This window comes from Papilio machaon, chromosome 25 (genome assembly GCF_912999745.1).
Source record: "Papilio machaon chromosome 25, ilPapMach1.1, whole genome shotgun sequence".
In the NCBI taxonomy this organism is placed as follows: Eukaryota; Metazoa; Arthropoda; class Insecta; order Lepidoptera; family Papilionidae; genus Papilio; species Papilio machaon.
Genome location: NC_060010.1, coordinates 542428 through 558824, shown reverse-complemented (window position 1 = coordinate 558824; position 16397 = coordinate 542428). Strand labels below are relative to the sequence as shown.

The following is a 16397-nucleotide window of genomic DNA, read 5'->3' as shown; positions in this document are numbered from 1 at the left end:
CTAGCGGATTGATATGAGTCATTTTGGCGCCATGCTTATAAGATCTCTTTTCCACTAGTCGACAGATTAATTTCTATGAGCAATATAATAACTCAAATGTTATGAAAAATCCTGAACACAAACTCCTGATATAATGAAAATAACTCTTCGTGCTCCTGCAAATAATGTACAGCGTAACTCTTCAATACAGCTTTCTCAGCTTGTTATATTGGAATTCATTCCCTTCTTACGCAACTCTTTCACAGGATCAAAAAAAGAGACGCGTAAAGGTAGCCATGTATGGATTCTGACGCACCTTTAATTTAGACCTTTAATTAGACACTTTCGGCTTTGTCTTTTTAAAAATAAATATTTCAGAATTCTACTTTAGAAGGTACAGAAATTTTGATGATCACTTTTGTGGGTTTACGAAACCAGTTTAACCTTATTATTTCTCGCCGAGTATTTCACAAACCTGTTGCCACTGAAACCAGTTGAATTCGAAATATTGATGTAATTATCTGTCTTAAATATAAGTCAATTTTATCAAGAAAATAACTTGTGTATTAGACACAAATAAATAAAATGTAAAACCACACGCCACTAGCAAAAGCGAGACTTTAGGAGGACTCGCGAGGCTTACTACTTTGTCATAATTTGTAGAATATAATTTAAAAATAATATATTTTAATTAATAGATTATATAATATTGTATATATTGTTATCTATCTATATATATAAAATAAAGTTGTGTTAGTTACACCATTTATAACTCAAGAACGGCTGAATCGATTTGACTGAAAATTGGTGGGCAGGTAGCTTAGAACCAGGAAACGGACATAGGATAACTTTTACCCCGTTTTCTATTTTTTATTCCGCGCGGACGGAGTCGCGGGTAAAAGCTAGTTTTAAATAATAAAATTGGAGCGTTTGTATGTAACATCGTAAAAAAAAATCATATTTCGTACACGTGATGTATTTGCGGAGCGGATGAAGAAAAACCAATTTTTAAAATTTTTGTCTGTCTTTCTCTACGTCCGCAAAGCCACGTTTGTTCCGGAACAAATGAACCCATTTTAACAGTACTTTGACTTGAAGGTAACTGATGCACGCGGGTATAATCTACGCTACTTTTTTTTATTTTTGCGGTGACGAAGTCGCGAGCGACCGCTAGTATATTTCTTTATAATATCACACTTACGTCCGAGTCCTTGCTTCCAAAAAAGACTGTGTACAAGGGGATTGCTAGTCTTAACTAATAGCGAATTTTGCCAGCACTCTAACAACGTAAAGTGGTTTAACTACTAGTTTTCTCACGCCGCGCCGCCGCATCGAACTTTCTTTACATATAAAGCCAATACCTGGAAGTTAATTAGTTTTTTATTCCTAAGTAATGTTCAATGCCCATCTGTATAGTAGAAAGTAGAGTGATGTAGATGGTCTATATACCTAATGTATCAATGAATTATTGGAAAACCTTGTACTTATTGCAACTTAAAAAATTTTAAACTTAGAAAAATTAATGTTTAAATTAAAGAAGAAATTGTTCTCTGTTCTGCTTCTGTCTCTGTCTTTCATAAGCTTGACAGTAAAAATTTTAAAATACATTACTTGTTTCTTAAAATTGTAACTCACTTTTTATATTCAGCGGCTTCTATGCTTTAAAAAAAAACAAATATGTTATCAATAGTTTTTTTTAATTTTCCTATATTTTATGTCAAAATGCATTTATTATTTGTATTAATTGTGGTTTTATTTAAAATTGAAGAAATAGAAATTAATTATTATATACGTAGTACGCTCATGCCTCATCTAATAGCTATAAATCATTGGTATAATGTGTGCGGGCGTGGTATTGTTAGTTACGAAGCTATAAACTATAACCCCCAACATTTCGATAGAAGCCGATTGCAAAATGAATGTTATCCGTTGATTTATGTGCGTACAGACAGACGTGTTTTATGACTATTAGATTGAAAATTAACTACAGAGAAAGTACACAGTTTTGCTAAATTTTCTTACCGTTTGATTCCTTCAATATAAAATTCAATATAAAAGCATTATTTTTGCTTATTTTGTAGAAGATACAAGCATACCTGAGGTTCTCGCTTGTGGAGGTAGTTCGTCGGAACTGGACAATGATTCTCGCTTATCCAGGATCGAGGGAATATTTTTTGGAAGTTGGCAAACGAGTGGTCACTTGGTATGAGTAAAATAGCAAAGAAACCGTTGCCCATAGATATCTGCAACCTGCAACATGTCGAAAGAGTGAAGATGCGTTGCCTATCTTTATAGCCAGAGGAGACTATGTACAGAAAAAGAATATTCCCCTTACCTATACATCCTCGCCCTGCCAAAGAAATAAAAATTCAGTATGGGAAATGTTTTTGGCCTCCGGCACAATATTTATCATACCAAATTCCCTTCCTACCTTTTTTTTTAACAAGGTAAGGTTGTGTAGATGAAGTCGATATGATGGAAGAGGGGACGGATAGGAAAGAAAAATATTATCTTTCTCTGTGTCTCCTCGTACATCGATTAAATGTTGAAAACGCATCTGCATTTGCAGGTGACCATTGACAGAGGTCGCTTTACTATTTCAACAAATTCAGGTGACCGTTTGCTCATTTGCTAAATTTTAATTTTAAAAACACTACTAAGATGCAATACTCTGTAAGTAGAGGTCTTTAAAAATTTCCCATCTTACTATAACGTATTAATTTCCAGTTAACATTGACACTTAAAACGTAAATCAATGGAAATATGTCTTACGATTTATTATTACACTAATAAACATCTGATTAAACAAAAAACACTTTCACTTATCACATACGAATCATTAATTATAGAATGAAAGTAATGAAAGTCATAATGATTGAATGATTTAGGAATGCAATCATCTTATTAATCAACGTAATGATTCAATGATTTGCGCGCATGCGTTAAACAAATAATGTATCGTTTGGTATTGTTTCATGTCGGAGATTTTGCGCACAATTCACTGTACCTATATAAGGTAATTACTCGTATAATTAAACAACTTTGTTTTTTTTTCCTCTTTATCATCTTCCTGGCCTTATACCACTCTCGTGGGGTCTGCGCACTAGGTTTTAAAAACCTTAAAGATTTTTCTTAATTTTTAACAGCCTGGCTTTTTTTAAAAATTAAATACGCATAATAATCGAAGACAGAGGAGCGGACGCATAGAAAGTGGATATATCGTATGCGTCCCCTCCTCCATCAAATCCTCTTCCCCTTCCCATCCTTTCCTAATAAGAAAAGGGTGAGAAGATAACGTGGACTAAATTTTTTTTCTCTATATTTTTGTATTTATTTTAGTAGAAACTACAATCTACTGGTCTTGGTTCCAAACTGTATTTTAAGACGAATTTTCACGACTTGTGATTCTGTCGATGTCATTAATGGTTTTGAAGATAACATTATTTTTATACGTAACTAGCTGTCGCCCGCGACTCCTTCTGCGCGCAGTTAAAAAAAAATGAAAAATAGATGTTGTCCGATTCTCAGACCTACTGAATATGCTCACAAAATTTCATGAGAATCGGTCAAGCCGTTTCGGAGGAGTACGGTGACGAAAACTGTGACCAGAGAATTTTATATATTAGATTTGGAATTGGTAACCCATGTTATAAATATTTTATAATTAGCTATATCCTTAAAGACATATATCCGACAAAGTTAGCAGCCTAGAACTTCCATTTTCTATTCCGTGAAGAACATAGTACCGGGACTAGATATGTACTAGAACTTGATAAGCAAGTTCTGTTTATGGTGAAACCACATGGTCTAGAGGTCAGCTTATATTCTAGGCCTTGTGTTTAAGTCCTACTTTGAACTATTTATTAGAGCAAAGTTGTTTAAAACAATTCAACGAATGAACTTTGAAATATACTAGGAATTAGAGGAATTGGCACTTCAGGCAGACTAGCACTCTTGTTTCTGACGTGCCAACTGAAATGCCTGTTGCTAATGTAGTGTTTTTTTTTTAATTCTTTTGTGTTGAAATCAGATCAGATTAGTGTAAAACTAGCTGTCGCCCGCGACCCCGTCTGCGCAGTATTAAAAAAAACGTAATAAGAAGCCTATGTGTTCTTCCAGATTATGTTCTACATCTGTGCCAAATTTCATCGAGATTCGTTCAGACGTTCCAGAGACACCTTCTAACAAACATCCATCTAAACATTCACATCTATATATATAAAAGAAAGTCGTGTTAGTTACACTATTTATAACTCAAGATCGGTCGAACTGATTTAGCTGAAAATTGATGGGGAGGTAGCTTAGAACTAGGAGACGAACATAGGAACTTTTTTATTTTGTGTGCTTTTTTTTTTATTCCGCGCGGGCGGTGTCGCGGATAAAAGCTAGTTTATAATATTAGTAAGATAGTCATTGCGTATTATACGGTATCAATAGATTGATATCTGGTTGTGATGACGTCACTTTTATATTATATTGTCGGTATCTCAGATAACGAACATTCGTGATCTTAGTGTTGAAGGGTTTATCAATGTAATGTCTTAATACATGTACTGGTTTAAATAGATCGTGATTTTGTATTTAAGGTTGACTATGAAAGAGTATCGAATGGTATCCATAGGTTTATGATAGCCTGGTACATTAATTTTTGTAAATCAAATTAAACCTCCATGCGTGAGTAATTAAAAAAAAAATTATCTGTTGTTTTTTCCCCATTATATGTAGAGACGTTATGGAGACACCTTCTAACAAATATCCATCCATCCATCTATACAAAAATTTGCATTTATAATATTATTAAGGTAATGAGAGATTGGGTCCTAACATGAAAATTTGTATGAGATTTGTCGTTGTACTTTACACCTAATAAGGGTACAAATCTAGTACTTTTGTTGATAACTTCAAATAATTTCTCGATTATTTCCGTAATAAGTCCCTTCTTATCACATACAGCTAGAAAGACGTTGGCAAATTGTTCAACGAAACATTTCATTTTACACTTTTTCACGTAAAATTAAGAACATCGGAAAAGAAATTTTAAACACGATTATCAAATTTAAAAAAAAAAGTGTCAGACTTTTTTTTGTCCCGTAATAAATGAACTAAAATATCTTTTTCATATTATAATAGCTCGGAACCCTTTACTCGAGCCGTGTCTGAGAGTCGCCGGGTTTTAAAAATACACAACTCAAGCGTTTACGAGTGCCTCGAAATTAAAGGTGTCCGTCAGTTGTACGTCAAACGATAATACCTCTTATCATAATGTTTTAGAGTTCATTATCATTTGTAAGGAATTTATATGCATTCGTTTCAGAGCATAATGCAGACTATGCTCCAAAGAAAGCTCTCCTTGTTACCGACACTTGACACGGTATTCGTTTCCATTGTTGGACGTCACGATATTTTATTTATCACAATATAATAATCAGACTTCTTTAATTTCTTTGTTGTCGAATGAAATTTATGTGGTGTGTGTATAAAAAAAAGAAATCTGTTGAAAAGAAGTTTCTAATCCGTGATGAAAATAGAAATATTAGTAAAGGTATTATTTCACTTCTCTTATACCATAAATCTTGTAGAAGAAAATAAGATAAATTTTACATTTTAAATAAACCATTTTATTTTTAGTTCAAAAAAAAAATAGCTTATAATTTGGTATGATGGATGCTGACATCGCGGTCACTTCCATCAGACAAAAATAGTTTTTTTTTAAATCACTACAATACAATTAAAAACCAACAAATATCCATAGGAACACTAATAGACCTTATTTTGTTGAACATAATCTGACGTCGTAACAGTGAAAGTGATCGTCCGTCAACCGTATGACAATGGATACGTGCATAATTTCAAGTGGCAGGCTGGCGCTGCGTTCCGACGGTAATTCACTAGTGTAACGGTGCATACATATTATATATTCTACATAAATATACATATGTAGTAAATAATAGGTAGATTACAGAATAAACTTTTTGGAACGAAGTTCCTTATCGCGCGTTGTGAAAGGGGGCTAGACGGACAAAATTCTTACGAAAAGTTGTCACGACACTTTTTGCTATAGTAAGTATGTTAACGACGAATGAGCGCTACTTCACCATGGCAACGACGTGACAATATATAACGAAAATTCATAGAAATAAATTGTACTTCTTGTTAAGACTTAAGTTTTTTATTCATAGAATAAACATTGGCTCCTTCACTAATTAATTGAAACGAACTTCGTTCCATCCGGGTGTACCTTGACACCTCTCAAGTTTTTTTTTTTAATAACTTTGAACTTGATATAAACAACGGAAGTTTAATCTTGGAAGATGGTGGAAGAAAGACTTAACTGTGGTAGATCCCGCTACAACAATATTTGACCGGTGAAATACCACGACCACACAGAAGACAGGCGTCAAGTGGAAGCTATTCCGTGTTTCGTCTGATGAGTGTGGTGCCAGAGGCCTAATTTTAGTACTCCTTCCCTTCTCACCCTTTCCTTATTACGAAAGGATGGGCAGGGGAAATGGATTTGACGGAAGAGGGGATGCATCGGAATAGAAAAATATCCTCTTTCTGTGTATTCCCTTCTCTGTTTATTAAAGGTAGGCAATGTAGCTGCATTTGCGGAAGTCTATAGGTATTGGTGGGGCATTGTTTAACCTTCTATATTAAAAAGTATAGACGATTTAAATTCCCTGGATTTTCTTATACATTAAAAATGGTGATGGAAATATTTTCTTCATAATTAGCTTTTTTTATTTCATAATTTTTGTTATATAGTAAATAAGGTTTTTTGTAGTGTGTCTCTGAAGACAAGTTCGTTGACCTCTAAACGCTTGAATTTACGAAATTATTTAAACGTTAATCTCTTAATTAAGACATGGTTTATCTTAATCTTGTTAGGAATGTTATACTCGTATTGTTATCAACCAACTAATGTCTGTTATCAAATATTATTTATCTTACTAATATTATAAATGCGAATGTTTAGATGGATGGATGTTTGAAGGTATCTCGGTAACGGCTTAACGGATCTTGATGTAATTTGGCACAGATGTAGAACATAGTGTGGAAGAACACATAGGCTATTTATTAAGTTTTTTTAATGACGCGCGGACAGAGTCGCGGACAAAAGCTAGTTTAAGAACAAAAAGACAAACAAAATGTGTAAAACCAATTTCTTTTTCTTTAATTTTTAACTTATTTTTATTATCGTCGTTTATTTTACAACTAGCTGTGGCCCGCGACTTCGTCCGCGAGGAACTAAAATAACTTAATTAGTAGCCTATATGTTCTTCCAGACTTTGTTCTACACATCTATGCCAAATTTCATTGAGTACTGTTGAGCCGTTCTGAAGATACCTTCAAACAAACATCCATCCAAACATTCGCATAATTTATAATATTAAGTAAGATTAACACCGTTCCCTAAACGTTAAGTTTCAATTCTTACAGTCTAATTAAACATTTAAAATAATAACCATAAAAGACGATAGCACCAATTATGCGTTCAATAACGTTCATCCGGGCTAGTAAACTCTCCATTTCTGTTTATTTATACCTTGTTTTATTATATAATTAGCAAAGAGGCATTGGATTATACACATAAAAATAATCACACTCTTCACTATGATGAACTAAAAAAGTTGATAATAGTTCCAATGGGATGAAAGGTTAACGATCTATGTCTACGCAAAAGTTGTGTCGTTGCACCCTGGGCGTAATTCTTCCGGCGCCCTCTTTTTTTGGTGTCGGAGGAAATCTTCTTAAGATAGGGTATCTTATGGGGCGCCCCTTTATATCCGCTACTTCAATCAGTAGTATCGGAACATATTCAATGCAAATAAAAAAACAAATCTTCATCATCAGCATATGTCCCCACCGAGGGGTTCGGAGCTTACCCTAAAAGTTAGGGGTGACTAGGCCGTAGTCAACCACACTGGCTCAGTGCGGGTTGACTTCACACATATCATTGAATTTCTTCTCAGATATGTGCAGCATCACGATGTTTTCCTTCACCGTAAGAACGTCGGATAAATGCATATGAAAATCGAGAATCGAAAAACACATTGGTACATGGCGGGATTTGAACCCAGGAATCTGTAGATTGCAAGTCAAGTGCTTAACCTCTGAGCCACCGACACTCTTCTAAACAAATCTATCTTCTAAATATTAGTAACTATAGAAAATAAGTGAAAAAGTAACAAAATAATGGCCGCCATGTAAGGTATTTGACGTTCGTTTATTTTTTTTTGGAATCGGATTGAAACGAGTTATATTTAGTAAAAATGTATTTCATATCTGTTATCAGTGGTTGTTAAGTTATAAAGTAGTTTATGACTCATACATTTCCTGTTTCCCACTGCTGAGAGATTTGTTTAATGTTCTGATAAAATGCATTGATAAGGTTACTGATAAGAATGTTATATAAATACGTAGTAAAATAAGTTAGTTACTTAATATTTATCAAGTTAAAGTATTTATCCATTTACAATTTTTAAAGTGAAAAGAAATATTCATTTTACTAAGAAATACAGAAATTACAGACTTTTGCAGTCTTTCTATCTGCTTTCAGTTTTTCTATCTGCTTTCGACTCAATCTAAAAGAACGGTAAAGAAATTAGGAAGATCTGAGTCAGTATATTATATGTAAAAAATCAAACCGTTTTTATTCTAAAATGTAATTGTAAAAAATCATGCGTTGGCCGGGAATCGAACCCGGATCAACTGCTTGGAAGGCAACTATGCTGACCATTACACCACCAACGCATCTATGCAATGAAAAAGAAATCCAAATTATAAACCAAATGCTTTTCGTATGAAGAGATGAAAATTCCAATCAGTTTTAAAAAACCAAAACGCTTAGATCAGAATAGAACTAGAACGTAATACAATGTTTCAATTAATGTTATATTAGAGGAAGTCTGAAAGCATTACCAGTAGTAGAAAAATTGAGAAGCAAAAGGTTAGCGTGGTATGGGCATGTTATGAGAAGGAAGAAGCGGATGTGGCAAGGAGAACGTTAATTATGAGTGTGGAGGTACACCGGTACACATAGGAAGAGATGAATGGTTTGCGTGAAAGGTGACATGATTAAGAAGGGGGTGACGATGGAGATGATGGCAGATATATTGATATGGAGGACAGATACCTGGTGCGTCGACCCAACGTACATATGTGACATAGGGAGATGTTTTTTTTCTTAAACAGTAATAATGCAGTTAGCAAAAATGTTGGTTAAGACCTAGCCAATGTTCACGAAGGTTTGCAGAGCTAGAAGAAGTAGACGAAAGATGTTTCTAGAATTATTAATTATACATAAATCTTATTAATATTATAAACGCGAAATTGTAGATGGATGGATGGATGGAAGTTTGTGTGAAGGTATCTCCAAAACGGCTCAACGGATCTCGCTGAAATTTGCTACAGATTTCCAGACTATGTTCTACATACTCTCAGAAGAGCACATAGGCTACTTATTAGTTTTTTTTTAATTCCGCGCGGACGGAGTCGCGGGCGATAGCTAATTTTAGATAAACAAGAATAGCTATATATTAAAACAGATGTATTAAAAAGGTCATAAGACTTTAGGCATAGCTAATCTAGTAGTATAATAATAACCTAACCTAAATACTAGATCTAATTAAGCGGGCTATTGGCTCAGTGACGGACGGAACCGATCGTGTAGTGCATGCGTCATTACGCACATGTTATCACGAATTAACATAGTGCTTATATCACAACATTACAAGTATTAATGACAATAATGCCTAGGGATAGGCAGAGACTATGATTTTATGTTTAATTCTTATTTAAATTTAAAATCACTTTACTCTATGGCTCCTACATAAATAATCGTATCCCACAATTTTGTATATAACTTACTAGGGCAACAGGCCCGTGATTCCTAACGCGCAAAATTAAAAAAAAAAATTAATAAGTAGCCTATGTGTTCTTGCGTTCTATATATATATATATATATATATATGCCAAATTTCAATGAGCGTTGTTCCGTTCTGGAGATACTTGTAACAAACTTCTATCGATCCATCCAAACATTCGTATATATAATATTAGTAAGATAGATACTTAGGTATCTAGCAGCAGATTAGTCTGCAGCGCAAAAGTTAGGCAAAAACAAGCCTCCGGAGACTTTTTGTTGGGGTAAATTCCCTCAGTATTGTCTTTGCAATATAAAAATGACATTTGGAAAATCGACGCTCGATTAAATTATTTAAACTTTCGATTAATTTGTAGTCTAATCGAAGTTGAATTAATTAAGAATGGCTTAATTCAGTGCGAGACGCGACGCGACCGCGAAGTTCTTAAAATAAACACTCGCCCTGAAGATGGACCCCAGACGGATCCGAAACTAGTAGGTGTCACCGGACGATCAAACGTGAGTTAAGCCGTTCTTAATTAATTGAAACTCGATTAGACTACAAACCAGTATGATAATTTTTTTATTTTATTTAATATTACATTAGCGATTTTCACACTCAGAGAACTCAGATAAATGGTTACTTAACATACGTTTTAATAGACCCTAGTTATAAATAATTATGACAAAACAAGTAATAACTGTATATAAAAGTGTTAGTCATAACTTTAATTGAAGGTTCGTACCTTTGCACCCGTTACTATACTGAAGTACGTTTAGCTTTGACTATATAAAAACGGACTAAGTAAAAATCAGCCGCTGTACTTCGTTGTATTTATAAATTCTGCCACTTTACAGACACGTAAAAGGAATAAGCAAGCAAGTAAATATAACTTACTGTTATTTTATAGAAATTTCGCGCTTTACAGGTCCTGTCTCTTAAAAATCAAAGGTTAGAAAAACTTAAATATTACAATTTTTATATTTACCGGAACTGGGCGTTTTATAAATAACATAATTAAAAACGTTTAATAAACAAAACACAAACCTTGGACCAGTTTTAGCGTACGTGAGGAAACGCACAGATGTTTTGTTTACATTATTCTAAAAGAACATATTGCTATCCTTTTCGTGCACTTAAAAATTATTGAGATAAGAAATGTTTGTGTTTTTTTTAATTTTCAAAATTTTAAAAAATCCTCTGGTAATTAATGATTTCGATTAATTAAATAAATTAAAATTAAAAACAAATTATATAAATAGAAAACGTTTGCATTTTGAAAGTCGTCTTTTCTACATTCTTTTGTAAATAAAAAAATATTTAAAATCAGTTATTAACATGCCTACTAATAAAATGGATGGCCTTTGATAAAAGTAATTATTTAATTACCAGCTTAGACGTATTTATCAGTAAACGCCATTGAACACAGATAAGTAAGCGATGACATTTTTATCTAACAGATAACGTATTACGAGGAATCAGTGGTCACAGTATACTCTATGGCTGAATAATTACTTTCTAATTTATGAGCGTCCTTCAAAGTTTTTTTTGTAAGGTAACCTGCCAGTGTCAAACTTGTCAATAGTGCATTTTATTTTTTATGACCTGTTTTTTGTAAATTAGTTGTTGACCTGCCAGTGTTAATGGTTGTTCTGACTAGTGTTAAACTGTTATGTTTTTAAAGCGCGAAGAATTTGGCGCGCTTTTAATTTATTTGATAACTTACATGACATAAATAGCATTAACCGCGTCTTAAACTTAGTCTTAGACTAATTGACTTCGTTTTTCATTCTGTAAGGAAAGTAAAAATGTTTTAAAATTTACGTATATGGAGTTTTTGTTATTCAAACGGTGCTAAGCCATGCGTTATGTCACGGAGTTTTAGTTTACCCATCTTATCACGGGAGGCGCGACGATCGCTCAAGCTAATGAATATCAAAATATTGACATTACGTGTTGATGTCGGTGCCTTGGATAGTGTTGAGATACTGTTTTGCTTTGAACTGAACACTATTGTTATCTCTGTTTTTCTCAAAGAGAACGAGCAGGATGGCAATATAGTCACACAGGTGGTAGGATATTGAACGAAATTTTTATGTGTAGTTTTTTTTATTACTTAGCAAGAGTTATTTATCTGTGCATATTAGTAATGTGATATTAAAATGTATGGAAAGTAAGTCAATATTAACCAACAAAATACACATGAACGTGTGATTTGAACTTGCTAAAAATTTGTATTTCATGTTTTATTTTTGTCGAGTTAATTAGATGATTTTTTTTTAAAACCAATCTCGATTATTTTAATTTCATACATAAATAAAAATACTAAAATTGCATCTTTAAAGTACGTTTTAATCGATTTTTGTCTGTTCTTTTGACAAGCTAATTTATGTGACAGCTCGTGTCAAAGAAATGTAATCTGTCTTGTTCTTGTCATGTGTCTCGTTTAGATATAACATAATTATAAAGAAAATTCTGTTATTAAATAATTTCACTTAACAATTAAATCAATTATAAGACCGTATGGAATATAAAAACAATAAAGATGTTGTGGCTCGATAAAACGCATTCCTTTGTCACACCGATGAACTATTTCAAACAGATTAAAAAAAGAAAAACTGGAACAAAAGTTTCGACGAAAGATTTAAGATGTCGCTTCTTTGAAATACGAAATAGGATTGTACAGATGCCATCATTCGACGAAAGTCCTTTGTCTCAGCGAGAGGATTTATTTAAACATTAATTTTTATTCTGTTAAGTAATGACGTGACAGTATGCACGACGCCATGTTTGATTTAGCGTTCGCGCTGGAATTTGATGCGTGTCGTTCTAAATTTAAAAATGCATTTTCATTTCAGATTTTTTTTTATTAGTAAAAGTCAAAAGTCAATGTATTTTACAGCCACAAAAGATTTATTGTAATGTCGACCTTTGCACAGATTATATTTGTAGCGCTAGCATTGTTCTATGCTTTGATTATGTAAATTAAATTCACTTAAATATCATATTTCATTTGAATGACATCATAAATATTAAAGTAAGATGCCAATGGCCTATGAACCATAGAGATATTTAATTAGTGGTTAATAATGTTTTAATTTTATTTGACTTTTTTTAAGGAATGTATTCAAAAATTTATTTTCTTTCTAATTTTACAGGTACGTATAGTTCGTGATATTTTCAGTAAGTCTGAATTTTATATAATTATGTTGCTTTTAACTAGTGGAAATGGAGTTTTACTTGTTGCTATAGCTTTATTATACAGACTTTACCAAGGACCCGTGAAGGTTTTACAAAAGAGTTCAATTCCTAATAACTCCTACTGCTATGAATTTTCAATAAAAGTATTGGCAATAAAACGGTGCGTGCGCATGCGCTGGAACGCATTGCGATACAATAAAAATAATAATATTACGATCAAATCACTTTTCCTTCGGTTCGACGATAAATCTTATTTTTTACGATCTTATATGTGATTGTGAAATAACTATAGCTCTAAATGTGGTAGGTAGGATTTATATAACTCTACTAGGGTTGGGAACGCAGTTATTATGTATGACTTAATAATAATAATTTTGGATTATTAAATAAACAGTCGTTAAGTATAGATTTCTTATCCTAAATCAGGATTAACGGATACCTTGTAAAAATATAAGATCCAAATCGTCGTGTGATATAATTGTCACTGCCCTCAAAATTCTTGATTTAAAAAAATGCAAACGATAAAAGATGGCTAAGATCTTGTTTCCCGCTTGTCCAAGCCACAAATACCGCAATGTAAAAACTTACGATGGTTTAGTTGCCTTGTAGCATGGGATGTGCTCAGGGTTGCTAACTTTTTCTTAACAAAAAACAAATTTCTACGACCCTCTAAATTTCTTGTAAACCCATTTCAAAGTTTTACTAATTTCAACGATATACCATTCTTATTCAACTTTATCTAGCCATAGTATTCTCCTCCTGGGTGTGTATACCTTAAGGGGTCCATCTGATCTTTGGGAATCACTGGTTAAGATTAACTGCTGATGAACGATAAGTAATGCTTTATATTACACTAGTATCTTTCCTGAATACATCGATGTCAAACGCATTATACAAACCCCAAAAATAGATAGTTACGGTGAACAAAAATATCGTTATGCATTTTGTACATAGTACACAGGGCTAGCGTGGTTAACTAAAGCCTAGTCAACCCCATAGGGTAGGTCCCTCGGTAGGGACATGTGACGACAATTCTGGTTAAAGTTTATGAATTGGCAGCCCTGGATGCGCTGTGCTCGTGTCCTGTCAATGACCCCAATAATAGCAATGCGGACGACAATTAAATGTTTTAAACCAATGACCCAGTAGAATTGGTAATATCAAATATTTCTTTCGCTGCTTTTAAGCTATACAAAGTTAGTTTCATTAAGACATCTTACTAATATTATAAATGCGAATGTTTAGATGAATGGATGGATGTTTGTTTGAATGTATCTCTAGAACAGCTCAACAGATCTTGATGAAATTTGGCACTGTTGTAGAACATAGTCTGGAAGAACACAGGCTACTTACGAAGTTTTTTTTAATGCCGACAGCTTCGCGGGTGACAGCTAGATAACTTATAAAATTGACGTATATAAATGTCGGATTTTTTTTTATAAAAATTTAGTTTCTTTGTGTAAGTTTCACATATTCATGCAATAACAACAACTTAACAAACTATATTTTTTGCAATATACAGTCGAACCTGGATAAGCGCGAATCCTCTACAAGCTAAAGTCATTGTTCGCTCCCGATAGATGTCCTTCATACACGAAAATCTCAGGTTAGAGAGAAATTTTATAAGTGAGAAAAAAATCGCGGTCTTTTGGATTCTCGCTTCTACAGGTTGGACTGTATTTATATTAAAAGTTGATATATTATACAAAGTAACGAACCTTGAAGCAATCATACGCCATAAGGAACCTAACAGACTAAAACGTATAAGTATCAATAAATAATATTATTTTACGAACATGTCTAGATTTCAGATTGCCTAACTTTCTACTTTCACCGCTACCTCGAGTTCAAATAACAGCGTACACCTAATTGTTCTGTCTATCGTGATACGTACAAGCTGTAACTTTAGATATGGGCAGACAGATGTTTAACTGGTTACTAACAAGTACCTGCATAACTTTTATTCCAGACTATCTAAACTAAGGATTGGAATAAGTTGCTAATATTATTTTCCAGTTATGTAGCACATTATGGGTGCTTCAAAGAGTAGGCATCCACATCACAAAATCAGATGGGATCGTGGCCAAGCTTAGCTTATTTGTAAGACTTAAAAGAAGCATTTTGATTGGTTTAACATGAATATTAACCAAACACATCGTACAGATTAAAGTAATCCGCAAACAAAGCAAACAAATTCAACATTAACTTTTTATGACGATTGACTTTCAAGAAAGAATTTAGTTATTTAGACAGAACGTTTAAATCAAAGGCCAGTCTTGTACTTTCCATGGTGTTCTTACTCTTTATATTGCATCTGTCTCAGTCGAACGTCTCGTACATCAATCATATTGGTATACCGGTGTAGTTATGACAGGACCTCTCAAGCCGGCGGTAATTTGATTGTAGACTATTGTCTTAATAGAAGATATTGCTGTTACATTCAGCTTGTCTATTCCTGTTCGCTGGATTTTGCCACGTGACATAGATGCGAAGTCATCTTTTCTGTTTGTATGTCTTTCCCATATATATTAGCTGTCATCCGCGATTCCTTCCGCGCGGAATTAAAAAAAAAACTTAATTAGTCGCATATGTGTTCTTTCAGACTATGTTCTATATCCATGCCAAATTTCATCATGATCCGTTGAACCGGATATATCTAAAATTTCACAAAAGAAAGTACGTAAAAGAAAGTAAGTTACACTATTTATAACTAAAGATCGGTTGAACTGATTTAGCTGAGAAATTGATGGGAAGGTAGCTTAGAACTAGGAGACTGACATAGGAACTTTTTTAATCTTGTGTGCATTTTTTTATTCCGCGCGAGTCGCGGGTAAAAGCTAGTTTAATATGAGGTTAAGAGAGTTAGAGAAATTATACACCACTTAGGATATGAGCCTGATTTCTATTAACATCTTTACAATATTTAAAACGTAGGTATACTATTTCAGAGAAACAGTCGCACAATAAATAGTAAAACATTAAGACTCCTAACTAGTACCTTGGATATAAATGTAGAACAAGGTATTAGTTAGATCGGTCATTCTTGTGTTCTAGTATTATTCAATTTCTCCCAGTAATCTTAACAAAGATGCGCGCACGTGCGTCCTAGGTTCATGTTTCACGGATCTCTCAATTGTTATAGCAGTTACGAACCTACTAACTGTCACGTGTGGCCCGAGCAGGTGACCACTTATTGAATAAGTGTTGGTGTTCAGGGTGCCCCTAACTCTTTTCAAAGTCACGTTTTCTTCTAGAATTTGATTAACTCAAAACATAGACTTAACCACCAATAGGATACTGCTGAACTTAGTACTCCACGTACTGGAATAGGATAGAAGTAGGTAGTTTCTT

General features: G+C 33.5%; 1 protein-coding gene and 1 non-coding gene across 3 annotated transcripts in view; one reads left to right on the top strand and one right to left on the bottom strand.

The window, feature by feature from the left end:
- Window positions 1-16397, top strand: part of LOC106709816 (facilitated trehalose transporter Tret1) — a 62106-nt gene that overhangs the window by 16372 nt on the left and 29337 nt on the right. The window contains exon 1 of one of the 2 annotated variants that reach the window (XM_045684213.1): window positions 13004-13028. The exons of the other annotated variant lie outside the window; for it this stretch is intronic. The gene's annotated coding sequence lies outside the window, so the exon portion shown is untranslated. Of the gene's footprint in view, window positions 1-13003; window positions 13029-16397 lie in introns of those variants that run through there. 2 annotated transcript variants of the gene reach the window in all.
- Window positions 8662-8733, bottom strand: Trnag-ucc. The gene has a single exon. It is a non-coding gene; the product is annotated as a tRNA-Gly (tRNA).